We start from the raw sequence: 20,854 nt of genomic DNA, 5'->3' as shown, positions 1-20,854 counted from the left end.
AATAGTTGCAGAAAAGTTTATGGCTCCCTCACAAACTTTTGACTAAAGCCAAATGACAAAATTGTACTACAGTGACAACTAGTTGGAAGAGAGCCTTATAAAACAGTCACAATTCAGAGTCAGACTATAATGACTATTTTAAAATAATGTATAAATTTTATACAAGCTTACAGACTAATTTATCTCTAAATATATCAGAACTCCCTTAAAGTCCTTGAGCCACTTTCTTTGTTTTGAAGAAGCAACCCATTAAGTTATACTCTAAACTATATACAATGGAATATTACACAGCAATAAAAAATGAAGTCTTGCCATTTATGACAACATGGATGGACCTAGGAGGTATTATGCTAAGTGAAATGTCAGACAGAGAAAGACAAATACCATATGGTTTCACTTATATGTGAAATCTAAACAAAGAAAACAAAACAAAAACAGATTCATAGAGAGAGAGACCAAAAGGACATTTGCCAGATGGGAGGGTATGGAGGGATGGATGAAAACCATGGAGGAGAATATAGTCAATAATATTGTGATAAGTGTGCATGGTGACAGATGATTACTAGAATTTAGGGGTGATCACAATTGTAAGGTGTAAAAATGTCAAATCACTATACTGTATATCTGAAACTAATGTAACTAATATTGTGTATCAACTATACTTAAATAAAAAAGAATAAGAAAATGAACAAAAATTAAAATAAAAAAATAAACCCAAGACAACATTTTACCAGTTAGAAATTGCCATGTGTCCCTTGGAAAGTAGATGGGTAAATTTTTCACTTTGTGGATGGTAACCCTTAGTCCACGCTTTAGGCATCATATAAACACCTTTTGAACCACATCCATAGGCCCTACTCTTGGTAATCTTTCTCAGTTTGAGTGACAGTTCCAATTTTCACATTCACATCTACTTCCAGAAAGCTTAATTGATGAGCTAGTCTTAAATGGTCTAAGGGCTTCTTTGGGAGGATTATTAGTATGATATGCACAAGACTTACAGCAGTAAAAAGACTGACATTGTGTTTGACAGGATCAAGGATTGGGTAACATTAGTTGTGAAACAGAAGTCTTTTTTTTGCTCACATATTTATTTGGAAGCAAATGTATGACATTACCACATTACTTCAGTCAGACAAAGATTCTCAACACCATTGAAAAATATAAAATGACAAAAGAGAACACTACATTTCTGCAAGACACTTGTTTAAATTTCTTCAAGTGCAAACAGATAACTTTTTCTTTCATAAGAAAATGTTTATTGTAAGCCAAAGAATATGTCTTTGTGATGTCATAGGCATCAATTTAATTCCCAGACAGTGTTAGCCTTTGGGCCTTCATAAGATCATACTGGAAGTCAATTCAACTGGAAGGGAATGGCATAAGATCTGGTGCATTAAAGAAAGCTCAAATGTAAGCAGATTGTTTGGAAAGTAGTAAATATGTAAACTATATATTCAATATACAATGTCAACATTTTTTTAGGCTTGCTTTAGCATTCCTATCTATCCTGAAGTGCCCATCATTCTGCTCTTCCTGCCTCTCTGATGTTTTTCCTCTTTCCCCAAATAGACCACTGGACATGCGTCAGTTTCTTCTGCCCACCAAGCTAGCTCCAGAGCAGAGCTGTGCTTTTAAGGCCTTAGCTCTTGGCCCAGAATCTGGCTTATCATAGGTGCTCAGTAAATGCATGGAGGAGTGGCTCTCAACCTTTTCTGACTGAAATTCAAAGTCACATTTTGAGTGCAACCCAATAGACATGCTCATACACAGATGCCTCACTGTATAAATTGGAACAAAAGTTTTATGAAAAAAATATTTAATCTTACTATGTGCAATGCATGGATATTTCCTAATGTACACTATTTCACTTCTTATAAATATTGATCAAGACCACTAAATTGGTTTGAAACTTATTAATGAACTCTACTTTTAAATTATAGAAGTTACCCACCTGCTAATTGACTTATTTATAGAAGTAACCCACCTGCAAATTGGCTTATTTAAGATTGGAACAGTAGAAAAGTAGTCTTTCACCAAAGGCAAATACAGGGTTCCTTATTGCTAGTAGGTAAGAATAATAACTGTGCATATTCCATCAGCTTCCTACCACCTGTTGTCCAACTAAGGTTTGGTGGTGTCAGTCCCTGTGTTGTTTCTTCTACTCTGTCCTCTACAAGTACCTGTATTTAGCCCCTTGTACTTAACTCGGTGCAGATCCCTTAGGCAGTCTGTCCTTGGATAAATCCTGAAAAAGAAAGTGGGCCGACACCTTAGTCCCACCATGCAGGGGAGTTGGCAATTGAGTCATCTAACGTAGAGCCAGGATCAGGAGGCTCAGTCTCCTCCCTCCCAGGTCTTCAGTGCCCAGGTGGTGCATGGTCAAACATCCACAAAGCCCTACCTCAGTACCTCCCTTCATCCATTGCTCTTCTCTATACTCAAGATCCTGTCACAGACCCCAAAAAGCAGCTGGGAGCTTGGGAGATCAGGTCCTGCCAGCCCTCCTGTCTTTCACACATACAGCAGACCATTCCTTGATGCTCAGTACATTCCCAGCAGTGAGCGACACTGGTGATGGAGAACAAGGGCCTCCTGTAGTAGTCTCACTTGTGAGAGCCTTGCTGCTGATCTGATTAGGGGGCTAACTGCCACCATGGTTAGCTTCCCAAGGAGACAGCTTCCCAAGGGTCCTGAGAAGCCATGCTCCATGCTGTCTGGCTGCTTTGAGTTGTGTCCCCCTGACTAATCCCTGTGCACTGTGACTCTGAGAACCCACCTGTCCTCTCATTGGATTCTGTCTATCCGAAGACCCAACTTCATCTTCCTCCCACCAAAGTTTTTGTTGCAGGGTCTCAGTCCCAGTCCCAAGACCAAGGGGCAGGTGGTGGAATTACTCTTCCACATCCTCCTCTCCTTTGGAGGAGGAAAAACAAGTGAAGGCGTGACTGTCTCAAGAAGCATATGAGCCACATGTCTCTCGCCAAGAGGTGCTGTGGTTAAAATACCTTTAGGGCAAGGGTTCTGAGGTCTGTGAAGCCAGTCTTTTCCTACATCAGTTTCCTTACATTAAGTTTGGTTAAGTGATTAATGTGGAGTGTCAGAGAGCAGAATGAGCATAAACTGGACCCAGGTACTTGGCTTGGATCCCAATCTGCCACTCACTCACTGTGTGACCATGAACACATTACTCTACCCTCTGAGACTCAGTTTCCTGATCTGTGAAAGGGAGAACACTGGTGACTATCTCATAGTATTTTCAGGATCAAGTGAGTTAAAGAACTAAAGTGCTTAGAACAGTGCCTGTGAGGGAGAGCGAGAATGAGAATGGATCATAGAAAGTTCAAGATGAAAGGCATCTTGGAGGTCATTTCACATACAAGAATGTGGAGAACCAGAGAATGAAGGAGCCAGAACAAGGTTCACCTCATAAAGAACGATGAGGAACACCAGGGACTTCTGACCTTTTTCTAGCTGGGGTTTTTCTTTCACTCTCTTTTGTGTATGTTGGAAGCATTTAATAGGTAGAATATTAACTAAATCTGGTCTGCAAGAAGCAGGACAAGAGAAAAATATGCTAGAGTCACAGGACTGGTTGTGCATACCCTTTTGTACCAGAGATATCCCACAGAGTGAGAAGCCAGGATGTATTCAGATGACCCCGGTGCCCTTTTCTGGTGTTTCATCTCAAATGTGTTTAATAAGAAAGGAAGGGAAACTGATATTAATTGAGCACTTGTTATTCCTTGATTAAAATCTTCAAAATAGACTTCTGAGAAAAATACTATTCCAGATGAAGAAACTGAGGCTCACAGGGCTATAAAACTTGAGCAATATAAGCTTGCTATTTAGGGTGGAGTTGGGAATCAAAGCCATCAGGAATCGTTGCTGGTTCTAAACCCTTTGTCTTTTACTGACTGACAGCTTTGTTCTTTACAAGATTAGGCTGTGTTTTCCCACGTAACACATATTGCCATTCCATCTAGGACAATTTCAGAGGCATTGGGGTTCCATCTCTCACTCATTCAATTGATGTAACTTTATGATCTCTCCTTTTAATAAGAAAAGGAGCAACAGAAAGTTCTTTCATGTTTTTCCATTTACTCAGTGGTTTCTGAGTAGCTTACAGACTCTCACATCTAGAAACTCTTAAAGTCTTGGTAAAATCTAGCTAATGACAGTGGGCTACATCTTTAGGAGTGAGTAACAACTACTCTTGCTGTGAAATGATTCTTTGCATTATAGGAGAATTTTCCAGAAGCCAGCTTTTAAACAAAAGGTGTACCCAATGCATTTGAAATATGATTCATTTTCCAAAAATCTGATTTCTTCACACAACTCTCTGGGGGTAGTTCCTAACTCTTTGCAAACTGATGAGGAAGCCATATCAATGACCAGCAAATATAGTCCTCTTGGTTTTCAAGGTGAGAAATTGGCCCTAAAGACAGAGAGGCAGGCCTGTCGGGAGCTGGAGGAACGCACGTACTGTCTTTCTGCTCAGACACTGCTAATGCAGCCACTTTCTTGGGAAGCAATAGGTAAAGGCCCAGTACTCTTGTACATTCAGCTGCATGTTCTATCAGGAGTTCAGCCTAGTCACAGACGCAAGATCCAAAGGGACCATGGGATGAGTCCCACCTGTGCAGATGAGGCTGCACAGAGGTGAAATTTAAGCTCCTCCTCCTGCACTTTGAAACCCCCAATACCACCTCAACTCAGTTCAGCCTACACAGAATCTTACTTTCATTTACTTGTTGCCATATCCACTTGTTGCCATGCACCACTTTGGAAGAATGAGTTCACAGTCCAATTAACAAGACATCTGTTTTCCATCTCATTTCTGCTGCACCCATTGGGGGTGGCCTTCCCATCCTTACGCATAGCCCCATCTTCCCAGCCAGCACCAGCCTAGTCTCTGCCTCATATGAAGACATTTTATTCATTGAATTCAGAAATCAGTTGCATTTGTATACACCAATGATAAAATATCAAAAGGAAAAATTAAAAAAAACAATTCCATTTACAATTGCTCCAAAGACTATAAAATATCTGGGAATAAATCTAACCAAAGATGTAAAAGATCTGTATTCAGAAAATTATACAACACTGAAGAAAGAAATGAAAGGAGACATAAATAGATGGAAAAACATTCCATGTTCATGGATAGGAAGAATTAATATAGTTAAAATGTCCATACTGCCTAAGGAAATATACATATTCAATGCAATTCCTATCCAACTACCAATGACGTTTTTCACAGAAATAGAACATATAATCCTAAAATTTATATGGGACCATAAAAGACCCCGGATAGCCTCAGCAATCTTGAGAAATAAGAACAAAGTAGGAGGTATAACGATACCTGATTTCAAACTATACTACAAGGCTGCAGTAATCAAAACAGCATGGTACTGGCATAAAAATAGACACATAGATCAATGGAACAGAACAGAGAGTCCAGAAGTAAATCCATGCCTATATGCCAATCTAATCTACGACAATGGAAGCAAGAATGTACGATGGGGTAAAGACAGTCTGTTCAATAAGTGGTGTTGGGAAACCTGGACAGACATATGGAAGAAAGTGAAGCTGGACCACCTCCTTACACCATATACAAAAACAAATTCAAAATGGCTTAAAGACTTAAATGTAAGATCTAAAACCATAAAATATCTAGAAGAAAATATAGGAAGAAACTTCATGGACATTACCCGGAGTAAGATTTTCACTGATATATCCCCTCGCGCGAGGGAAGTAAGAGAAAAAATAAACATGTGGGATTACATCAAACTAAAAAGTTTTTTTCACAGCAAAGGAAACCATCAATAAAACAAAAAGGGATCCTACTGAATGGGAAAAGATATTTGCCAATGATATATCTGATAAGGGATTAATATCACAAATCTATAAAAAACTTACTCAACTCAACTCCAAAAAAACAAACAACCCAATTAAAAAATGGGCAGAGGACTTGAGGAGACGTTTTTCTAAAAAGGACATACAGAAGGCAAGAAGACATATGAAGAAATGCTCAACCTCACTAACCATCAGAGAAATGCAAATAAAAACCACAATGAGATACCACCTCACTCCAGTCAAAATGGCTATTATCAATAAATCAACAAACAACAAATGCTGGCGCGGATGTGGAGAAAAGGGAACGCTAGTGCACTGTTGGTGGGACTGCAGATTAGTGCAGCCACTATGGAAAACAGTATGGAGGTATCTCAGGAATCTGAAAATGGAACTACCCTATGATCCAGTAATTCCACTCCTAGGCATCTACCCGGAGAAATCCAAAACTCCAATTCAAAAATCTGTATGCACTCCTATGTTTATTGCAGCACTTTAAACAATAGCCAAGATATGGAAACAACCGAAATGCCCATCGGTAGATGACTGGATTAAGAAGCTGTGGTACATTTATACAATGGAGTATTACGCAGCCATAAAGAAGAAAGAAATCTTATCATTTGCAGCAACATGGATGGATCTAGAGAACATTATGTTAAGTGAAATAAGTCAGAAAGAGAAAGACAAGTACCATATGATCTCACTTATATATGGAATCTAAAGAAAAGACTATGTGAATGAACTAATTAGAGACAGTTTTGGGGACGCAGAGAAAAAACCGAGAGTGGTTAGATGGGTGTGTGGGAGGGGGTTGGGGATAAGGGGAAAGGTGAAGGGATTTGGAAGCAGCTGGTAACCACAAGACGGCCTCAGGGTTTTTTTGAAAATTAATTTGGGGAAGGTATTCTATAATGTTGTAAAGATTTTGTTGGGTATCCGATGGACATGCGTCCTATTTGGGAGACCACCTCAGGGATACTGTGGATACCTGATCATGGCATTGTACACCAGAAGCTAAACATTAATGAATGCCAACTATAATTTTATATATATAATGTGATGGTTCAGTGTGAGGTCGGAGGGATAGTGGATGGGGGGGGGTTCACAGTGTGAGGGATGTGGATGATGAACGTCTAAGTATTGCCTTGTTTTGTACACCTGAAACTAATAAATAAATTAATTAATTTAAAAAAAAAAGAAAACACACAAAAAAAAATTAGAGCAGAACTAAATGAAATAGAGAACAAAAAGACAATAGAAAAAAAATAGTGTGACAAAGTGGTGGTTCTTTGAAAAGATTAACAAAATTGACAACCCTATGGCTAGACTCACTAAGATAAAAAGAAAGAAAACACTAATTAACAAAATCAGAAATGAAAAAGGGGAAGTTATCACGGAAACCACAGAAATACAAAGGATTATCCAAGAATACTATGAAGGACTATATGCCACCAAATTCAATAACTTAGAAGAAATGGGCAAGTTCTTAGAAACATATAGCCTTCCAAGTCTGAATCATGAAGAACTGGAAAATCTAAACAGGCCGATCACCAGTAACGAAATTGAATCAGTCATCCAAAACCTTCCCAAAAGCAAAAGTCCGGGACCAGATGGCTTCACTAGTGAATTCTACCAAACCTTCAAAGAGGATCTAATACCAATCCTGCTCTAACTCTTCCAAAAAATTGAAGAAGAGTCAGTACTCCCTAACTCATTTTATGAGGCCAACATTGTCCTGATACCAAAACTTGGTAAGGACAACACAAAAAAAGAAAACTACAGACCAATATCTCTGATGAATACAGATGCTAAAATCCTAAACAAAATTCTAGCAAATCGAATACAACAATGCATTAAAAAGATTATTCATCACGACCAAGTGGAGTTCATCCCCGGGGCACAAGAATGGTTCAACATACGCAAATCCATCGATGTGAAACATCACGTAAACAAAACAAAGGACAAAAATCATATGATTCTATCAATTGATGCAGAAAAAGCATTTGATAAGATACATCCATTTATCATTAAAACACTTACTAAAATTGGTATAGATGGAAACTGCCTCAACATAATAAAGGCCATATATGACAAGCCCTTAGCTAATCTCATAATTAATGGTGAAACGCTGAAGCCCTTTGCTCTACGTTCAGGAACACGACAAGGTTGTCCCTTATCACCTCTGCTTTTCAACATAGTGTTGGAAGTCCTTTCCAGAGCAATCAGGCAAGAGAAAGAAATAAAAGGCATCCAAATTGGGAATGAAGAATTAAATTGTCACTCTTTGTAGATGACATGATGCTATACATAGAAAACCCTAAAGACTCCACCAAAAAGCTATTAGAAACAATCAATGAATACAGTAAAGTTGCTGGGTACAAAATCAACATACAAAAGTCCATTGCTTTACTATATACCAACAATGAAATCTCAGAAAAAGAAATAGAAAAATACAATTCCCTTTACAATTGCAGCAAAAAGAATAAAATACCTAGGAATAATCTTAACCAAGGATGTGAAGGATTTATATGCTGAAAACTATAAGACATTTTTGAAAGAAATTGAAGAAGACACAAAGAAATGGAAAGACATTCTGTGCTCATGGATTGGAAGAATCAACATAGTTAAATGGCCATATTACCCAAAGTCATATACAGATTTAATGCAATCCCCATTAAAATCCCAATGGCATTTTTTAAACAAATAGAACAAAAAAACATCAGATTTGTTTGAAACCACAAAAGACCCCGAATAGCCAAAGCAATATTAAAAAAAAAAAGAACAATACTGGAGGTATCACACTCCCTGATTTTTGCTTGTACTACTGGGCTACAATAATCAAAACAGCTTGGTATTGGCGGAAAAACAGACACATAGACGAATGGAATAGAATTGAGAACTCAGAAATAAAACCACATAAATATGGACGGATAATTTTGACAAAGAAGCTAAAAACCTATAATGGTGGAAAGACAGCCTCTTCAATAAATGGTGCTGGGAGAATTGGATAGCCACGTGCAGAAGAATGAAACTGGACTGCTATCTGTCACCATGTACCAAAATTAATTCAAAATGGATCAAAGACTTAAGCATAAGACCTGACACAATAAACTGCATTGAAGAAAACATAGGTACTAAACTTACGGACCTTGGGTTCAAAGAGCATTTTATAAATTTGATTCGAAAGGCAATGGAAGTAAAAACTAAAATAAATGAATGGGATTATATGAAACTTAAAAGCTTCTGCACAGCAAAAGAAACTATTGACAAAATAATGAGGCAACCAACTGAATGGGAGAAGATTTTTGCAAACAGTTCCTCTGATAAGGGGCTAATATCCAAAATATACAAGGAACTCATGAAACTCAACCACAAAAAAACAAACAACCCAATTGAAAAATGGACAAAGGACCTCAAGAGACATTTCTCCAAAGAGGACATACAAATGGCAAATTGACATATGAAAAAATGCTCAACATCACTAATCATCAGAGAAATGCAAATGAAAACCACAATGAGATATCACCTTACCCCAGTCAGAATGGCTTTCATCAACAAAACAAATAGCAACAAGTGTTGGAGAGGCTGTGGAGAAAAAAGTACCCTCATACACTGTTGGTGGGAATGCAGACTGGTGCAGCCGCTATGGAAAGCAGTGTGGAGGTTCCTCAAAAAATTACGAGTAGAATTACCATATGACCCAGCAATCCCTCTCCTGGGTATCTACCCTAAAATTTTGAAAACATTTGTACATAAAGACACGTGTGCTCCAATGTTCACTGAAGCTTTGTTTACGGTGGCCAAGACATAGAAACAACCAAAATGTCCTTCGATAGATGAATGGATAAAGAAATTGTGGTATATATACACAATGGAATACTCTTTGGCAGTAAGAAAAGATGATATAGGAACATTTGTGACAACATGGATGGATCTTGAGAGTATAATGCTAAGTGAAATAAGTCAGACAGAAAAAGCAGAGAACCCTATGATTTCACTGACATGTGGTATATAAACCAAAAACAACAAAAGAAGAAGACAAATAAATGAGAAACAAAAACTCGTAGACAAAGACAATAGTTTAGTGTTTATCAGAGTGTATTGGGTGTGGGGGAAGGGAGATGATGGTAAGGGGGATCAATTATATGGTGATGGAAGGAGAACTGACTCTGGGTGGTAATCACACAGTGGGATTTATAGATGATTTAATACAGAATTGTACACCTGAAATTATGTAATTTCACTAACAATTGTCACTCCAATAAATTTTTTTACAAATGGGCAGAGGACATACAGAGACAAATTTTAGAGAAGACATACACATGGCCAACAGACAAGTGAAAATATGCTCAACATCACTATTCATCAGGAAAATGACAACTAAAAATACAATGAGATAGTACTTCACACCAGTTAGAATAACCACTATCAATAAATCAATAAATAGCAAGTATTGATGAGGATGTGGAGTAAAGGGAACCATAATGCACCATTGTTGGGTCTCAAAACTTGTGTAGCCACTATGTGAAACAGTATGGAGTTTCTTAAAAAAAAAAACTAAAAATATGTCTACTACATGACCCAGCAATTCCACTTCTGAGTATTTATCTGAGAAAAAGAAAACACTAATTCGACAAGATATATACATCCCTATGTTTATTGCAGCATTATTTACAATAGCCAAGATGTCCATCAGTAGATGAATAGATAAAGAAGAAGGCATATAAAATGGAATATTATGCAACAATAAAAAAGAATGAAACTTTGCCCTTTGGGACAACATGGATGGACCTAGAAGATATTGTGGTAAGTGAAATATGTCAGAGAGGGAAAGACAAATATGGTTTCACTTATATGTGAAATCTAAAACAAAATAAAACAAAACCAGACTTATAGAAACAGAGATCCAACAGATAATTACCAGAGGGGAGGCAGTAGAGGGGATGTGTGAAAACGGGAAAGGAGACTATAGTCAATAATATGATAAGTTTACGCAGTGACAGATGATTACTTGAATTAATGTGGTGATCACATTGTAAAGTATTTAAATGTTGAATCACTATATTGTACACCTGAAAATAATATAACAATGTAAAGCAACTACACTTAAAAATAAATACATAAAAAAATAAAAAGATACAAAAGAAATTGCTTAGTAATGTTACTTTTTGTTACTTTTTTCTCACCCACAAAGAAGAGGACCCTCGGCGAGTTTAAGTGATATGCCTGAGATCACACTGCTAATAAAAGAAAGAGTGAGAATTTGAAGCCGGGTGTGTCTGGCCCATTGCCCATGGTCTCCACTAACTTTCTTTAATCTGCTCACTCCAGATGACCCACGTCTTCTCTGTGCTGTCCCTTGTGCCCTTGTGAAGAACAAGCTGCAGCTTCACTGCCCCTTGAACCCAGGTCAGTCTTTCCAGCAGCCTGTCTGTGCTTGGAGCTTGGCAGCCACATTTGGGGTAATGAAGTGGGAGGATATTATTCATGTTGGGAGCCTGAGTGCAGGGTGGAGACAGATGACTCAAGTTCAGGGTTTCGGCCCCCTCCCAGCTCCTATTAATAGAAAGAAATTTACATTAAAAGCTTAGTAGAGTAAAGGTGGAAAAGGCTGACTAGAGTAGATTTTGAAGTGATTTTTCTTCCCTACACCAGAGTTTAACAATGTATAAATGTTCTTCAAATACAGCATCTCTGGGTGGATGATCAGAAGTGTGGCTGATCAGTTCCCAGGCAAATATATCCGAGGAGAAAGCTGCCTGGAAGACATAAGATGCCCCAGTGCACAGAGCCTGGGGTAACACATGAACAACAGTAAGCGTAGGGGCAAGTGATTTGCCAATCTGGATGTTGGCATCTCCGTGTTTTAAAATGTAGTGTATTGGTAGAAAATGTGGGGTATAGTAAGGCCAACAGATCGGGATATAATGACCATTGAAAAAAAGGTTTCTTATACTCACTGATCCCAAGAGGAGGGGGAATGACACATCATGCATGGCCACACAGAAAGCACCAGGGTTGGTCAGGAGGCAGAGGGAAGGGAGAAATGTGAGAGAGAGCCTTTACTGTGTTTTCCTTGGGAAGGAACAGGTGAGGCAGGGAAAGCAGGTTTAGGATTGGCGAGGTTGAATAATTTCAGTGGGCTCTGAGACAGAGGAGAGTCCCTAATTGTCTGGTACCTGTCCCTGGGGTGATTAGAGCAAGTAGAGAGTGGCCCACACTGTGAAAGACTAATAAAAGAGATAGTTTAGGTGCTAGCTCTGGATTGGTGGTTTTGCCCTTGAAAAATGCACTCCTCATTGAGTTGTTTGCTATCCTTAGGAATTGACTAGCCCTGGAAGGGCAGTCCATCCAATGTCAGTTCATGCCCGGATGTCAAAGCATCAAATACAGAAAATAAAATACATGGTTAATAAACTCTGACATTAGAATGAGGTGTCCATTGCTTTGGTAAATGCTGTTTGCAGTGGGGGTGAGGAGGGGTGGGAATTATTGGGTTGTGATCTGTTGAAAGTGAGCAGTCACTTTTGGAAAAGCAAAGCTTGGGTGATGTTGATTCCCTAGACACCTGGCATATGGTATGTGAAGAAGGATGTCACAGATCCCAGAATGTCCACTCTGGAAGGGTCTGCTTGTCCAGCCTCACGTGACACAAATACAGAGCTCTGAGTATGGAGAATGGCGAAACATGCTTAAACCTTGCTGTTATCTTCTCAGGAAGGAGGTGCAGCAGTGTTGTCCATTAATGATTGCTATTCTACCTACTTTTCATTTCCTTTGCTAAAGATGGAGAAAAGCTGGACATCCAGTGCTGACCCAGCAGCACGGGTCATGTCTGCATTGAGAACAGCCATCTGATCATTAATGCTTTCTCCTTGAAAACAGGGACACTCTGTGTAGTAGAAAGTGTACCGAGAGTAAGACCTGCTTCCAGTCTTGGGGCTGCAGTGATAGTAGCCCTGTGACCTCAGGAAGGTATTAGCCTCTCCCCTTCTGTTTCCTTATCTGTAAAATGAGGGTTTGGACAAAGCACTTTCCAGCCTTCCATTTGTGGAAATGCAAAGTAATGCTTGTGCAAAAGAAGTTTAGAAGAACATAAAAATGGTTTCAAATACACCTCTCTCCTACTTGGGAAACAAAATAGTTTTAAACATCCTTATTCAACAACACACCAGAATTTAATTCCTGTAGAACTGACTGTAACTAGAGGTTGATTTTTTATAAAAAAAAATAAAAAAATAAAAAATTCATTTCTTCAAATGAGAGTTCAATGTCTCTTAAGTTCTATTACTATTCCTTTAATGTGATTCTTCCAGTGTAAGCACATTATGTTTTATATATAAATCCATATGGGCAAAATTTCATGGTTAGTTATTAATGTGATAGAATCTGAGTACAGGATCAGGTTAGGGAGGTTTTAAAAAAATTCAAAGAATGAGTAATATTCCATTGTATATATGTAGCACATCTTCTTTATCCAGTTGTCTGTTGATGGGCACTTAGGTTGCTTCCATAGCTTGGCTATTGCAAATAGCATTGCAGTGAACATAGGGGTGCATATATCTTTTTGAATTAGTGTTTTAGATTTCTTAGTATGAATACCCAGAATCGGAATTGCTGGGTCATAGGTAGTTCTATTTATAAATTTTTGAGGAACCTCCGTTATGTTTTCAACAGTGGCTGCCCCAATTTGCACTCCCACCAACAGTGCAAGAGGGTTCCCTTTGCTCCACATCCTCACCAACATTATTTGTTGATTTATTGATGATGGCCATTCTAACAGGTGTGAGGTGATATCTCATGGTGGTTTTAATTTGCATTTCCCTGATGATTAGCGATGTTGAGCATCTTTTCATGTGCCTATTGGCCATCTGTATGTCCTTTTTGGCGAAATGTCTATTCACGTCCTCTGCCCAATTTTTTTCTTCCATCACCATATATTTGATCACTTTTACCCTCATTTTTAATTGGATTATTTGCTTTTTTGGTAATAAGTTGTAGGAGTCCCTTATGTATATTAGATATCAACCCCTTATCGTATGTATCATTGGCTAATATCTTCCCTCATTCAACAGGTTGCCTTTTTGTTTTGTTGATGGTTTCCTTCCCTGTGAAAAACTGTTTCATTTGATATAGTCCCGTTTATTTGTTTTTTCTTTGTTTTCCTTGCCCAAGGACACATATTCAAAAAGATATTACTAAGACTGATGTCAAAGACTTTACTGTTTATGTTTTCTTCTAGGAGTTCTGTGGTTCCGGGTCTTAACATTTAAGGCAATGTGACCTGAAGGGGCATTTTCTCCACCAGAAAGGGGCTCCAGCCTCTGGAAACTTCCTACATATGCCCAGCAGCCAGGACATCTGTTAGCTTTCAGATTTTTATCATCAATATAGTCCAGTGAATGACTTCTGATATTTGGTGCATAAAAAAAGACTTGTGGTTTTTCCTTCTAATTTACAGTCAGTAAATAATCTGGAGAGATATTCACTCATTTTACACGTGGACAGGCTGACCAGTGAACCTACGTTTCCTTCCAAGGGTAGTGGGGGAACTGGGGATAGCACCTTCCAAAGTAGTTTTAAGGAAGCCAACTGCTTTTTTCAACTGGGAAAGAGAATTTTGAATAGACTTGTGCTAAATAGGGAGGAAACTGTACTATGCCCTGCAGAGAATTACGGCTGGGGGGTGCTTGTTTGAAATCATAGCGGACTTTAAAAGCTCTTCAACTGTGAGTTTCTGGTGTAAGTGACCCTGGGCTTTAAATATCCACCCACCTGGACCCTCATGAACCATGCCCCCAACCTCCCTATGGGTCCTAGTGCCAATCTTGCAGCCTTACAGAGATCATGGGAATCCAGAAGCAGAAGAAAGTAAGAAACCAGGAAAGGCAGGAAAGAATGGTGGGGGCCCACCTGCCCATTTGACAATTCCTTTGCCTCTGCTCCAGACCTAAAAATATCTTATATCCTTTTATCTTGAATTGTTTTGCTACTCCTTGAAATTTTACTGTTAACATTTAATTGCCTCTGGAAAAAGCAAAACTATGAAGGCAATGAAAAGAACAGTGGTTACCAGAGGTTGAGGGGAAGGAGGGATGAAAAGGCAGAGCACAGAGGATTTTAGGGCAGTGATACTACTCTGTATGATATTATAATGGTGGATACATATCCACAAACACATATAATGTATAACAACAATAGTGAACCTTAAGGTAAGCTATGTACCCTGGGTTATTATGATGTGTTCATGTAGGTTCAATTGTGAACCTACATTATGCACCTCTCTGGTGGGGATGTTGACAATAGCGAAGCTGTGCATGTGTGGGGGCAGGGGATATACTTTTTGTCTCTGAACTTAAACAGCTCTTTAAAAAAGTCTATTAACTTAGCTCAGTTAGTTAGAGAGCAGGTGCTCATAACACCAAGGTTGTCGGTTCGATCCCCACATGGGCCACTGTGAGCTGCGCCCTCCACAACTAGATTGAAACAACTACTTGACTTGGAGCTGATGGGTCCTGGAAAAACACACTTTAAAAAAAAGTCTACTAATAAAAAATTAAATAACTGGGAATTGTATTTTTAAATTTTAATTGCCTAATAAAGATCCTCTTTTTATTAATACTGGTGAATTCACCATGGCTGGCTGAAATGGAGAGTTTTCCTTGGTGGTGAGAAGATAGTTAATAATTTGAAAATGAATAGCTCTTTGGAAGCTGGGGATGGCATGGTGTGAGCAGGCTGTGTGAGGACACAGGGCAAAGATAGAGAAGCAACCTCAGGCAGCAGGAGGGTGCCAGCAGATGAACAGGACTGCAAAGTGGTCCTCAGATGCAGAGAAAAAGTTCTTCCTCTTCTTGTTTCTCCTGAGATCCAGAATTGGGGCTAAAGGATCAGCACCCTAGTTAGGTTAATAGGAAAATATGTCCTGAGGCCACACGGCTGAACATGAGGCAGACATGAGCCTCACCAGGTGGAGGCGGTGTGACCTGCTCATAGGAGCTGCCAAGTCTGAACCGAACACACCACTGGCCTCAGCCTCTGGCTTCAAAGACCTGGGGATGGAGTCCGCTCTGACACTGGATCATATTTGGCAAAGGATCACAGATGTGGCTCCAGGAAAGGAAGACACAATCCTGGAGTCGCCCTCCGAAAGGGGAAGCCCGTGCGTGTCCCCACGCCACTCCCAGCGTGGGCCTTGGAACTGCATCTGGCCTTGAGCTCCCCGCAGCTTGCAGGACCTTCAGTGCCAACCACCTTGGTATGTTTTGGGGGCAGTGCTCATCTCAGCATTTGTACACAGCCCCTGAGGAGTGGAGTCTGAAACTGAGCAGGTGCTCGATGGGTAAACATTTCCTGCAAGGGAAGAAGGGAATGGATGAATCAATCAATCTCTTAGACACACCCCTTTACTCACTTGCTCTCCAAAACTGCCTGGCTGTCTGCTTCCTCTCACCAGGGTCGCTGGAGTCCGCTAGGCCTCTGAGCTGTGACCCCTGAGGTATGCTGTGTTCACAGTCTTCAGCCTTTCTCCCCAGGCCCTTTTCTGGCTCCAGTGGAATTCTCTCTCCAAGCCCATTGCCTTTCAGTCTCCTTAGCCCCACCAGGTTGTGCTTTTTCTGCATGCCTCTCTTCACTGCACAACCTTTTGTGATGTCTTAAATTCGCACTCTCCCCTTAGCTCTGTCAGATTCTGGCAGGGCTTTGTCAGAGGCAACCAATGGAAAGTTTGTGTCCCCCACAAAATCCCTATGTTGAAACCCTAACCCCAATGTGATGGTATTCGGAGTTGGGCCTTTGGGGGGTAATTAGGGTTAGAGGGGTTCATGGGTGTAGAACCCTCAAAATGGGATTAACATTTGTATAAGATGATGAAGACACAGAACTCTCTTTCTCTCAACTATGTGGGGACACAGTGAGAAGGTGACTATCTGCAATCCATGAGGAGAAGCCTCTCCAGGAACTGACTGGACAGCACCTTGATCCTGTACTCCCAGCCTCCAGATCTGTGAGAAGTAAATGTCTGTTGTTTAAGCCACCAGTGTAGGGTATTTTCTTATGGCAGCTCCAGCACACTAAGACAGAAGGAAAGCAGGTGCCCCCAGCCTACGAGGGGGCAATAGAAAGCCCTGTCAGGTTTCCTGAGGGGTTGGGCTGTAGCCACTCTGAGGACAAGACTCAAGGCTGTCTCCATACCAAGAGTAGGGTGGACAGGCCCTTCCAGACCCCACACAGCTGCTGTGCACACACCCAGCCGCATTCACCACCTTGCCCAAGTATGGTTTAAGCAGCCTGTGCCTGAAGCTGTCATGTCCAGTTGCACAGTTTTTGTATTGAACAGAGTCTCCAGGCCGAAGTCCATCCTGCACTCTGCTTGCCAAGCTGTGTGTTCTAACAAAGCGAGCACTTTTTTAATTCTCATTTTTCTAATTTACATACAGCTGCCTTGTAGGGTAGTGAGCCTGCTCTCTTTGCCCCTTTGCCTCACACCTTCTCTTCTGTGTTTTCCTTCTCATCTACTGTAAGGGTCCTAGAGACAAGTCACAAACCTTCCAATACAGATGTCCCTAATGCAGAAGCTCATGGCAAAGTGCTGAGCCCTGCATTTCTTACTCTTTTCCCTTAGACCGCCTTGTACTACAGGGCTACAATAATCAAAACAGTATGGTATTGGCAGAAAAACAGACACATACCAGGATGGCACCATTCTCTTCTTTGGGGACCTGGCCAGAACACAAATGGGACCCACATGGTGTCAGCCATGGGGGATGGGGTTCAAACCCCAGGGCTTTGTCCAAGGGACACAAGGAAGGTATCACCAAGGATGTTGGAGAGGAGCCAAATCTTGCAGGATAAGTAAATGCTGGGCCAATGAACCAGATAGGAATGAGGAAGAGATGGGTGTACGTGGCACTGTTCAGATAACTGGACATCTGAGCCATTCAATTAGCACCAGTGGATTACCCTTAAGGTGTCAGGGGTTCTGCTAGGCAGGTCGGAAAGAGGACAGCTCTGACCTCTGAGCTCACAGAGCTTACCCTGCACACCAAATATTCAGTGCATGCACTGTTGTGTATGAATTGTAAGGTTTTGTAGCCTCAATGCCACATGTTATGCTTAGACTGCAGAGAAATGTGTCCCCTAAGCTTTCACTCTTGAGGACCTTTTACTTCCTTAATTATTATTAATAATAAAAGTACTTGGTTATTGCTTTACATTTTTCCCTTATTTTGAATCATGTAACATTTCAAATGCAGAAAAGCAGAACAATAAACAAACAACTACTGCCTTCCATTGAGATTGAATAGAAGCTGGTGTTTTACTATATTGTTATAGACATTTGAAAAAAATACAGCATCACAAATATATGTAAACACAGACAAACCCTCTTTTCTACCTTCCTGTAGTACAAGCTAAAGTCAGGCAGTGTGATACCTCCAGCATTGTTTTTTTCTTCTTAAAATTGCTTTAGCTATTCAAGGTCTTTTGTGGTTCTAAACAAATCTGATGATTTTTTGTTCTATTTCATTAAAAAGTGCCATTGGGATTTTGATGGGGATTGCATTAAATCTGTATATGGCTTTGGGTAATATGGCCATTTTAACTATGTTGATTCTTCCAATCCATGAGCATGGAATGTCTTTCCATTTCTTTGTGTCATCTTCAATTTCTTTCAAAAATGTCTCATAGTTTTCAGCATATAAATCCTTCACATCCTTGGTTAAGTTTATTCCTAGGTATTTTATTCTTTTTGCTGCAATTGCAAAGGGAATTGTTTTATGTATTTTTTCCTGAGATTTCATTGTTAGTATATAGGAATGCAATGGACTTTTGTACGTTGATTTTGTAGCCAGCAACTTTACTGTGTTCATTGATTGTTTCTAACAGCTTTTTGGTGGTGTCTTTAGGGTTTTCTATATATAGCATCATTTCATCTGCAAAGAGTGATATTTTAACTTCTTCATTCCCATTCGGATGCCTTTTATTTCTTTCTCTTGCCTGATGGCTCTGGCAAGGACTTCCAACACTATGTTGAAAAGCAGAGGTGATAGGGGACAGCCCTGTCGTGTTCCTGAACGTAGAGCAAAGGGCTTCAGTTTTTCACCATTAATTATGAGATTAGCTGAGGGCTTGTCATAGATGGCCTTTATTATGTTAAGGTATTTTCTTTCTATACCTATTTTATTAAGTGTTTTTTATCATAAATGGATGTTGTGTCTTGTCAAATGCTTTTTCTGCATCAATTAATATAATCATATGATTTTTGTCCTTTATTTTGTTTACGTGATGTATCACATTGTTGGATTTGCGGATGTTGAACCATCATTGTGCCCCGGGGATGAACCCCACTATGTTAGTGCCGATGAGACGAACAGTCCCTGAAGTGGAGAGTGAGGATTGAGAAAAAAGAAGAGAGACAAAGATGGGATCGGGAGGGCAGGCAATTCTAAGTAGACTGCTGCAGTTCTAAGTAGAATGCCTCAGTTCTATGTAGAATGCCTCAGCCCAAGTTTATTTTTGCACCTTATACACTCTGGGCATCACAAAGTAACAGAACTGTCTGCAATCTAGTAGTTACAATGTTTGGATAAACAAGGTCGTGTTTTTTGGCCAGCTCCACACTTCCTGACCTTGTCTGGTTCTGTGTTCTCAAAGTAGCAAGTTTTGCCTTGCTGGGAGCACAACCCACTCAAGGAAGTCAAAGGTTCAACATTTCACAAAACAACACCTGCTAGCACTTCAGCACGGTTTCCCACAGGTCCCCCCCCCTTTTTTTAATAATATTAACACAAGGGTTGCGCCTGGCTTAGGTGGTTGGTACATCTATGTCCATTTACCCATCATAGACCATCCCTCTAGTGAACGGTTTCTGTCTTAGATTATGTACATTCTTACCAAATCCTTACCCGTCTTTGGCTGCCGACCCATTGTAGGGGCTTTATACACGGGTGTCCGCAACACGGTGGACCTGGGCAGATAATCTCAACTCATGAACCTTTGTTTGGAGATCAATGAAGCCCTTGAGTATTACCTTTATGAGCAACGGAGTAAAACATATGAATAGAAGAACACTATCAATGATTATTACAAAAAACAGTAGCAAATGGAAGAGAGCTAGAAAGAAGGGGAATTTTCCTCTGAGGTCTGAGTACCAAGGACCTGAAATGTTAACAGGTACCATAATGAAAGAGGGTTGGTGGAGAACTACAACGTTAGTTTTGTCATTTTACCAAGTGATGCAATTACTTAGGTTACACTGTATACAAGATACATTAAACTGGATCCCGTCAATAGGGGTGATGTTAAAATTACCAATCATAAGCACATACGGAGCTTTGACATAAGCAGTAGCATTGCCTTCTACCTTGCCTCGTCCCTCCTTCATACTCATAGTCACTGTATCCATTGCTCCCACTAGTTTCCAAATATGTCGCTGGGGCCAGGAGGCATATTGTCTCCAAAGGATGGATCTGTTGTTTTTTCTGTTCTCCTCACCGCAAGGATCATGGGTTTGTGGTAAAGGTGGGTTTTTATCCCTGATGTTTTTCCATCCTACTGGCTGATGGAATGTGACACTCTGTCCTTGGTTGCCTCCGTGAATTGTCTGGCTGCCCACACGGAAACATCCGGTAACGTTGACATTCTTCGCAAAGCATATGGGAAGTCCCATGCCCAAGCCGCTATACTTGAATCCAACAGCTTGTAGGATGGCAGGAGCCAATGGATGTCCTAACAGCCTAGTGTCCTTTGTCCCAACAATGACTTCAGGCCTGTTCCACACTGTGGGGTGTAGCATGGGAGGGTCATGAACATATGCCCAGTATGTCTCACCCTGAGGCATCTGCACAACCAGCAGGATCTCGAAGACGCTCATCAGCAAGCCGCACCAACCTCTCAGGCAGCCACCTCGCACCTCCATTAGGTCCCCAAATTAGGACTGGGTCCGGCCCATGCCACTGGTTAGTAAGTGGATCCCACCATCTCTTTGTGGTAAGGGCAAGGG

Source organism: Rhinolophus hipposideros (genome assembly GCF_964194185.1).
Source record: "Rhinolophus hipposideros genome assembly, chromosome: 8".
In the NCBI taxonomy this organism is placed as follows: Eukaryota; Metazoa; Chordata; class Mammalia; order Chiroptera; family Rhinolophidae; genus Rhinolophus; species Rhinolophus hipposideros.
The sequence above is the reverse complement of the archived record's forward strand: the minus strand, read 5'-3'. Positions refer to the sequence as shown.